Raw genomic sequence first — 8,991 nt, 5'->3', positions numbered from 1 at the left:
ATGTCAATTGATGTGCAATTTTCCCAGGAAATTTGAATTTGAATTGGTCTTAGAAATTTGAAACAGCCAGAAGAGATATTCACGGTCAGTCGAGTCTTGCTGGTACTCTTCGTATATGAGCGATGCAGCATAATTGCTTGTCAGCATAAGGGAATCTTGCTTGCAGAGATCCTGTGTATCAGAGTTAACAACACATTCAGAATAAAATAGATGCTGGGAGCTCATATGGGATCTAGCAATGTGATGGCAGGAGTAGGGGGTGGGTGTGTATTGAATCTCAATTACACACACACACAACATGTAATAATAATATTAAAGAAAATATTATGAAAAGAAAAATATGCTACCAGAAATCCTCACCCTAAAACACTTCTTTTATTTTTTATTTTTTATTTTTAGATTTTATTTACTTTTTTTAAGAGAGAGTGAGAGAGAGAGTGCGTGCGAGTGCACAAGCAGGGAAGGGCAGAGGGAGAAGCAGCAGACTCCCCACTGAACAGAGAGCCTGACTCGGGGCTTAGGGGCTCAAAGGACTCAGGGAGCCCAGGGGCTCAATCCCAGAACCCTAGGATCATGACCTGAGCTGGAGGCAGACGCTTAACCGACTGAGCCACCCAAGTGCCCCAAAACAAGACTTATTTTCATCTCTTGCCTATTCTCTCCAACATTCAGTTGACTGCAACTGCCATCAGGAGACAGCCTTCTGCGAACGGTCTTACCGAGTCTTACAGGGTAAGTGGTTCTCTTACTGTAAAGCTGATCAGTAGGGAAGGTAAATGAATCAAACATTGGCCCATCAAGATCCCAGACTTTCTTATGTACCACCCTTTGCTGCATATTTTGTTCCAGGTGGGCAAAACTGCCTGAAAACTGACCCTTAAATACATACATTGATACCAACTGATGGCAGAACGAGGTACAAGAGAAGTTCATTTCTCTGAAACAGGTAGGCACTGACTTGTTCTGGATTCATAATACTTATGTTTGGATATCATAATACCAAAAAAGGAGAGGAACGTTAGCATACCAGAACTTAAGGTATGATAAAAAATAATTTTAAATTAAATGAAATATACAGATTTATAAATGCAAATGTGTATAATGTACAATGCATAAAATATTTTAAAACACCTTAAATGTTTTATAAAATAATTGAACACTTCAGGGAACATATTAATTCAATCAAAATAGGAAATAGAACCTTGTTTTTTTAACTTATATGTTATTTACATTTAATAAATGCATTTTACTTGTTGATTCTTTTGCAGAAAATAGGTTTGCAATTTGCTCTCATTTCCTTAAAAATGACCAAAAAATTTTATAATGACTGAAAAATAAACAGTCATTTTTGATGTATGGAAAATCTTTTTAACCAGCATATAGCTGATTAAAGTGACTTATTATGAGAAAATACAGATGCCAAAGTGCTGAATATATCCATTGGAATCATTTGATGATGCTTTTCCTCTGCAAACTGTCCCCTCAATCTGGAATCTTCAGTATTTTTTTTTTTTTTTTTTGCTCAGTAGGATATTAACTACCATGCTATTAACTGCTTTCAGTAAATTTGAAATTTTTACAACACAAAGATGTTCCCAATAGCTGCATGGTAATTTGCCACATGCCACCTAGCCAGTCCTCCATCTCGTGGCTTGTACTCCTTCAACAGCATGGTCTGTTTAATTTGCATCACGCATGCCATGCCTTCATGAGAAACCATTTATTATTCATAGGTCACAATGACATGTTTTTAAAATATTGATATATAATTTTTAAATTTTTCTATTATTAGCCTATTTTGTGTGTCCATACTCCTACATGCATATATTCTTCAGTTGCATAGCACAAAAAGCATACTAAGCATTGGTTCTGGAGTCAGGTATAACTGGAATCCTGTTCTGGTGCTATCATTTATTAACAGAGGGGTCTTGAGCATGTTATATATTGCCTCAAAGCTTCAGTTTCCTTATGTGTCAACTGGGATTTTAGTCACCATCCACGTGATTGTTGAGAAGGCTAATTGAGATAATGTATATAAAGCAATCAGCAAATATCCAAGTTCTTAATAATTTAGGTCATGTATTGATTTCTCCATTAAATTAATAAGAAAAATAGAACATTCTAGAACAATTTTCAAAATTTTTGGCTCTCAGAGTTTGTAAAAGACTTCATAGGTGGGCTCAACTGAGTGCAATTTTCCTTTGAATTTTGCTCTAATTGTCAAATCGTGCCTCAAAATCTTTCAAAGGAAACATGATTGTTGCCAATTTATGGACTTCTGCCATCCATTCTTAATACTAATCCAGACATGATTTCACCTCAATATATACGCTCTGAGTTTAAGGGGGGATTTTGCACATTGTGTAGAATCTGGTTTCTGTGCATTTTTTACTTTGCACTAGCACAAAAGGAAAAATAGATACTGAAACTCATTCAGTGATATTACATTACAAAAATATATTTTATGAAGAAGCTTGCAGTATTAAAATAATTACTGTTGCAGATCCTGTCTCCTTAAAGTCCATAAACAGCAAACGCCCAGTAAGCACAGGATGGTGTATTTTTCTTTTAATTTTACTCTAATGATATTTATTTTATAAGAATCTCAATAGAAATACGGAGTTGGATTTGTTTATACCCAACTAAATTTAAAGAACGATAAAAATTATTCCACTAAGAAGTAAAAATATGAAACCTTGTGCTCAATTTCTCAATTTGGCAATTGCTTCAAAAAAGCATATGGTCTAATGTGCCATGAATTATAATTGCATAGGATCCTAGTAAGGCTTACTTTGAAAGAATAGTCAATGAAAATAAAATTTATTATTTTTATGTAAATTACTACTATTAGCTTACTATCATTGATGGTAATGTTCTGCTGGTAAAAGGACACAACTTCATTTTATTAGCAAGTTTTACTGTTCTATTCAACATTTGTATGTATTCATAATGTGATGACAACTTAAGATTTTATAAAAATGTCACATAATACTGACTTTGTTGTGGAATGCTTGGACGTTTTATATCATTATGGTTTCTATGTTTATATTGCAGAACTACATGATGAAGATGCAATCAGTCTTGAGGAAAGTCAAGTGTATTCTATTACTTTGAGGATATATTTGCTGAATTCTATCATGGGAATAAATTTAAACTTCCTTAATCATTTTGGTCAGTTCTAACCTTCACTATTTTCAGAGATGCCTGGTATTTTAAAATAAAACTTCACAAAGATAAACATTTAAATATCAGGTCTTATTTTTAGAACTGAATTTTAGTTACCAGATGTATAAATAATGGCACTCTTGAATTTATTTGGGAAATGAGTATGGTTTCCAGAAAAAATGATGTAGAGGATACAAACATGCACATACTTTACTCTCTCTCCCCCCATCTCTCTCATGTAGATATAGCTATACAAGCTTAAAAAAGAATTTGGATAATATCACAAATAATAGAGCACAGAAAAAGCAACCATAATCTAATCATGCAGGAAAATCAACGTTTTAAGATTTTTTGTGTGTGTGTGATTTTCTCCAGTTTTTGTTTATATACATGCATCATCTTGGTTGGCTTCAACTTTTCACCGGTAGAAAAATAATGCTGCAATATATTTTTGAGTAGAGTATTTATTAATTTTTTAGTGTTTTTCTGAAATAAAAATTTCAGAAATTAGATTGCTATATCTTGGTTCATGAATATTTCCACAATTTAAAACACTGACGGTGTTATTCATATATATAATTGTAAACCAGTTTATTTTGCCTTAAACAATATAATTACATATATGGAGGCTATCGTGATCCACAGCATAATTGTCAAAAAGAACAAATAATAATACTCTCCCCCCAATTTGACATTTTTTTAATAGTAAAGGAGTAAATATGGTGAACAAATTTTGCAATCTCAGCAGGACATTTGAATGGGCACTGTTGGAAAACAAGCAAATAACATGGATGTTGAAAACACATGCAGGGGCAATGATTTCTTCTCTGTGCCAAATTAACAATTTAGAAAAATAGTGCAACCAATTCTCATTGCTAATTTAGTATTTGACCTATCAGGAATGCCATTCAGAGTTTTTAAGCACTTCCAACATGGAATCCAGTGAACCAAATATTTAGGGTCCAATTTTTTCCTTCACTACCACTGGATATTCAAGCTACAGACTCTGTAGATATCCAAATCCAGAGTGATGCTAACTCTTTCAAGAAAAAGGAAAAAACAAAAAACAAAAAAAACACCCTATCAAACAAAAACTAATACCCTAGAGGCATTTATTAATATCAACCTGGCAAGATTAATGAATCCTATAACACAATCAGTCCACTAGTGTTTAAACATTACTTGATATAAAATAGGTCCACTGAGCTAGATTTATGAAGAAAATTGATGATAGAAGAATGCCTAATAAGATCTGGATAGCAAGCTGAAGCCAAAGGAAGCAGGGCAGTCAGAAAAAAATGAGAACTTGCTAAAATACAACTTAAAGCAATACATCATTCCTGGAGGGCACTGGGTAGCACTGGCATTGGGGACATGCAGGTGACTCCAGGAATAAGAGACCTATTAGATTTCTGGAGTCTTTTGGGTAAAGCATAAGCGAAGAAAATTGGCGGGGAGGGGAGCTGTTCTCACAACCCGCAGAACTTTGAAGAGAAGCAGTGATAATTAGTACTGCTGATAATCCTTCTCCAGGTCTTCCACATTTGTGTTCAAGTGAGTGAGAAGTTCCGAACCATCTAGGAAAATGTGGAAAAGAACTATTATTTGTTGATTTTCAGGCACTATGAGGCACTCTAAATTATGTGATTTAGTGCCAATTAAAAAATATTTTATTTATTTATTCATGAGAGACACAGACAGAGAGACAGAGAGACACAGGCAGAGGGAAAAGCAGATGCAGGACTCAATCCCATGACCAGGATCACGCCTTGAGCCAAAGGCAAACACTCAACCACTGAGCCACCCAGGCATCCCTGATTTAGTCCCATTTTAATTCTTGCAATATTACCTACATTTCATAAATGAGGAAATTTTGGCTTATAGAATGTTCACAAGGGCATGTAACTAATGTGAGAGAACAGTCCAATTAGCCCTGAAGCCCAAGATGTTAGCCATAAAATCTTAGCTCTAGACTATGTTCATATAAGATTAATATTAAGTGAAGTTCATATAATATTAATATTAAGCACTGAAACATGGTTTAATATTATATACTATTGTTACCCAGGGTTCAATATCTGCTTTTTCCTGTTGGTGCTTCTATGTAATTCCTACATGAGTGTTTAATCAAGCATCTTGCTTCCTCCCTTACTGAGACTTCCAGTTTTCGTGATCTATCATTTGAAAGACAGTTGAGGAAAAAGAAGGATAAATCATATAACCAAATTCTCACCTAACTAGGAATGCATTAACATAACATGAAATTTACATTAAGTTGCATTTAAATTCAGGTAAGGCGTTCTATAGGAAGAAATGCACTAAATGAGGTTGAGTAACTTTCAACTTTTACAAAATGTCTATGTCTCTAAGACTAAATGCATTGTTCACCATATGAATGCATTCTGAGGAAGTTACCCCTGGAAATCAGAATCACTAGAGCTCTCTTCATGCCACTTACTGAAAAGAAAAATATACTAGTCACTACATAGGAAGGTTGGAAGATTTCAAGCTAGAGCTGTAATGTGGGCCTCATTTTTAGACAACTGGATGCAACTGCATAAATGTCCATCAGTTAGGCTCTATTGATCCAATATTTTAGGGAGTATTTTTTTCTTTAAAAGTAGGCTGAAATACACTTTTAAAATACAATGAAAGGTCTAGCATCTAACAATGATTTGACATTTAAAAATGGTACCTTAGAAATGAAATGAAATAATTTAATCAACTCTTTACTCAACCTGACACTAAAGCTCAAAATCTAAATCAAAGTCAGAGCTTCCTGACAATACTGCTCAAGAAAACCATCACTGACTGGAAGGCTGACTGAAACTTAAGGAGAATCTATTTTAATAGGGATAATCAGTTCAAGAAAAGAACAAGAGTAGCAAATCTGTTTTGTCCTGTGAAATCTACATTGTTCTATCTGCCTCAGGAAAAGTAAAGGTGCAGATGTCTAGCTTTTACGACAAAATTAATGTTTCAAATAAATCAAATTTCCTGAAAATTTGGTCACTGCTATTATGCTTTGCAAAACAGCTTTGCAGGAAATCCTCAAATTCAGATGGCCTGTATTCCAAAAATTTGGAAATTGATTACAGGAATTGAAACAGGGGCTTATCTATCTCTCTTTCTTCCCTCCCTTCCTTCCTTCCTTCCTTCCTTCCTTCCTTCCTTCCTTCCTTCCTTCCTCTCTCCTCTCCTTCCCTCGCTTCCTCCCTCTTTCCATCCCTCACTTCCTTTATTTTTTTTTGTTCTCCTAAACACAGTGTAATATACTATTGATATATGAAGTGGTCAGGGGAAGGAACACTTTTTTTCCCCCAGAGAAATACTTTTGATAGTTTTTCTAGATTTACCTACTAAATACTGTTTCAATCCCAATATTTGACAGGGAAGGAAGGATAGGAAAGGGGAGAAGGATTTTGAAAGAAAGAAAATCTTCCTTAAGTGTGTCATAAAATGTTGTATTTTTATAGTTTTGTGTGATTATGTATAAATCATTACGAATCTAGATTATAACCTCAGCAAGGGCATAGCTCATGTCCGCAATGATGTATTGATGACATTCCAATATTTATCAGAGAACTTTACATATACTAAGTGTTCAATGAATATTTCTTATATGAATAAATGAACTATGGATAGGGCTGGAAATTAGAGAAACTGAATTCAGCTCCCTATCATATGCTTCTGAGGACCCTAGGTAGATTTTGGAATATCCAATTCCTACAGAAGGGAGTTTGCACACCAGTGGATTGACCCCAACCTTATTATCCCATACCATGTTGAGCTAGGATACTAAGGACACAATATCAAATATATATGCATCATTGGCCAGTAGATTACCAGTAGTGAACATCAGTGCTCCCAATCCAAAAGTACAAAGTATATGTTTGTGTGTGTATCTGCACATGTGTGTCACTAAATCAAAGATTCCCAGAGAAAACTATCACTTAACTGCATGATTTTCAAACTTTTTACTCATAATGATTTTTGAAATACAATTAATGAGTTTGTGACTAGAATTTTTAAAAATAAGTTGATTTATACTAGAATAAAAACAAAAATAATAGGATGAAAAAGGTGAAGTGAATAGAATATATTAACAAAATTTTAAAATTTCATTCTCATATAAAACATTCTGATAATCTCAGCACATGACAAGTGTCATATATATATATATATATATATATATATATATATATATATATATATTCTATTTTGTTTTGTGTTGTGTGCATTTCTAGTGACTCTGGAACAAGAATACATCCTGAGGCAGAATCTTTTACTATTAAGTAGGTCCAATTGTTGGAAAGTTGTATTTTTGAGACAGCATGTGAATTGGTTAATGTCAGCATACCTGACCTCAAAATCTGTTCTCCGCATTTCTTACTTATGTATTACTTGAAAAGATACTCAATCATGCTTTTTTGACGGTAAAATTAAGGTAAAATTTTTCTACATGTTAATTGATAATAATCAAAAGAAAATGTAAAGCACATAGCACAAGCTGGTACATAATTTGTACAAAATAAGTAGCAGTTATAATTATTCTAGCTCAGAAAATGTGTCATGCACCCTATACCATTAGTATTTATAGTTTGGGGAGCTTTCATACAATGTCAGACTTTCACACAAAGTCAGAATATCTTATGGATTCTTGCAACTATCTTAAGACTTAAGATTTTAAATACTACTTAGACCCTTTCAGCTTTTTTTTTTACAAAGATTTATTTTTGAAAAGGAACGTGAAAAGGGAATTTATTTTATTTATCAGGAAACTGTGCCTGAATGAAGTTAAGAATTACAAGGATTTCAAAGAAATTGGTAACAAGCAAACATAGCTAGTATTTTTAAATTAATTGAATATAAAAAATTAATTAATTAATTGAATATAATCTATAAATTGTCTCCCTGCCTGCAAAAGATTACCCTGCAATGATTTAGTAAGTTGTATATAAAATCAACCTTTGATTGTAGAGAAGAGTGAAAAGAAGATGTGGTAAAATTATTCAACTGTGTTGAATATTTAAGGTCCTTTCTTACTTAAATCTTCTGACAAGTCATAGAGAAAATAAAATTAATTGTGTACTAACAAGAGGATACCTGTATGGGGCTATGAGAATTTTGATGTTATGCTGACGTACATAACTGGAGCTATGCTCACTCTAAGGAGAAGGCTTGATTCAAACACAGATTCATGGTTAAGTTGAGGGAACATTTTATCCACATCTCAAGGGAGGAAAGAGTAAAGTATCCAGTGAGAGCTCCAAAGTTAAATTTGGATTTGTAAAATAGTTACTAAATTATTTCTTTAAGGCATATTGTAATACTTTTGTCTATAGTTGCAAGCAACAATGATTAGACTATTAAAACTTTACTAATCATAAATATATAGTAAAAACAATTTATGACTGTCACATTGTTGAGAAACAATTGAGTTACACAGAATACCTCTGTCATACCTAAGACAAAACTGCCTGCCAAAATAAAAAGCCATTGTTATAGCATTAAACTGTGTCTCCCCCACGCCCAAAGAGAAGCTACAGTCCTAACTTCTAGTACCTCATAATATGACCTTATGTGCAGATAGTCTTTACAGGGCAATCTAGTTAAAATGAGGTCATCAGGGTGAACTCAAATCTAATACAACTGGCATTTTTTATAAAGAGGGGAAATTTTGGACACAGTGAGAGACATACACATAAGGAGAACACCATAGGAAGACTGGAATTAAGCTGCTACAAGTCAAATGACTACCAGAAGCTCAGAAAGAGGCCTAGAACAGACTCTTCCATTGAACTTACAGAGGAACTAACCATGGCC

At 33.7% G+C, this 8,991-nt stretch overlaps 1 long non-coding RNA gene across 1 annotated transcript; it reads left to right on the top strand.

Annotated features, from left to right (window-relative positions):
• The first annotated feature begins 474 nt into the window (after positions 1-474).
• On the top strand, positions 475-3,227 carry LOC111093110. Its single transcript, XR_005380888.1, has 3 exons — positions 475-732; positions 850-946; positions 3,055-3,227. It is a non-coding gene; the product is annotated as an uncharacterized LOC111093110 (long non-coding RNA).
• The last annotated feature ends 5,764 nt before the right edge of the window (positions 3,228-8,991 follow it).

This window comes from Canis lupus, chromosome 29, assembly GCF_011100685.1.
Source record: "Canis lupus familiaris isolate Mischka breed German Shepherd chromosome 29, alternate assembly UU_Cfam_GSD_1.0, whole genome shotgun sequence".
NCBI classification, from domain to species: domain Eukaryota; kingdom Metazoa; phylum Chordata; class Mammalia; order Carnivora; family Canidae; genus Canis; species Canis lupus.
This window is presented reverse-complemented; position numbering and strand designations above follow the sequence as displayed.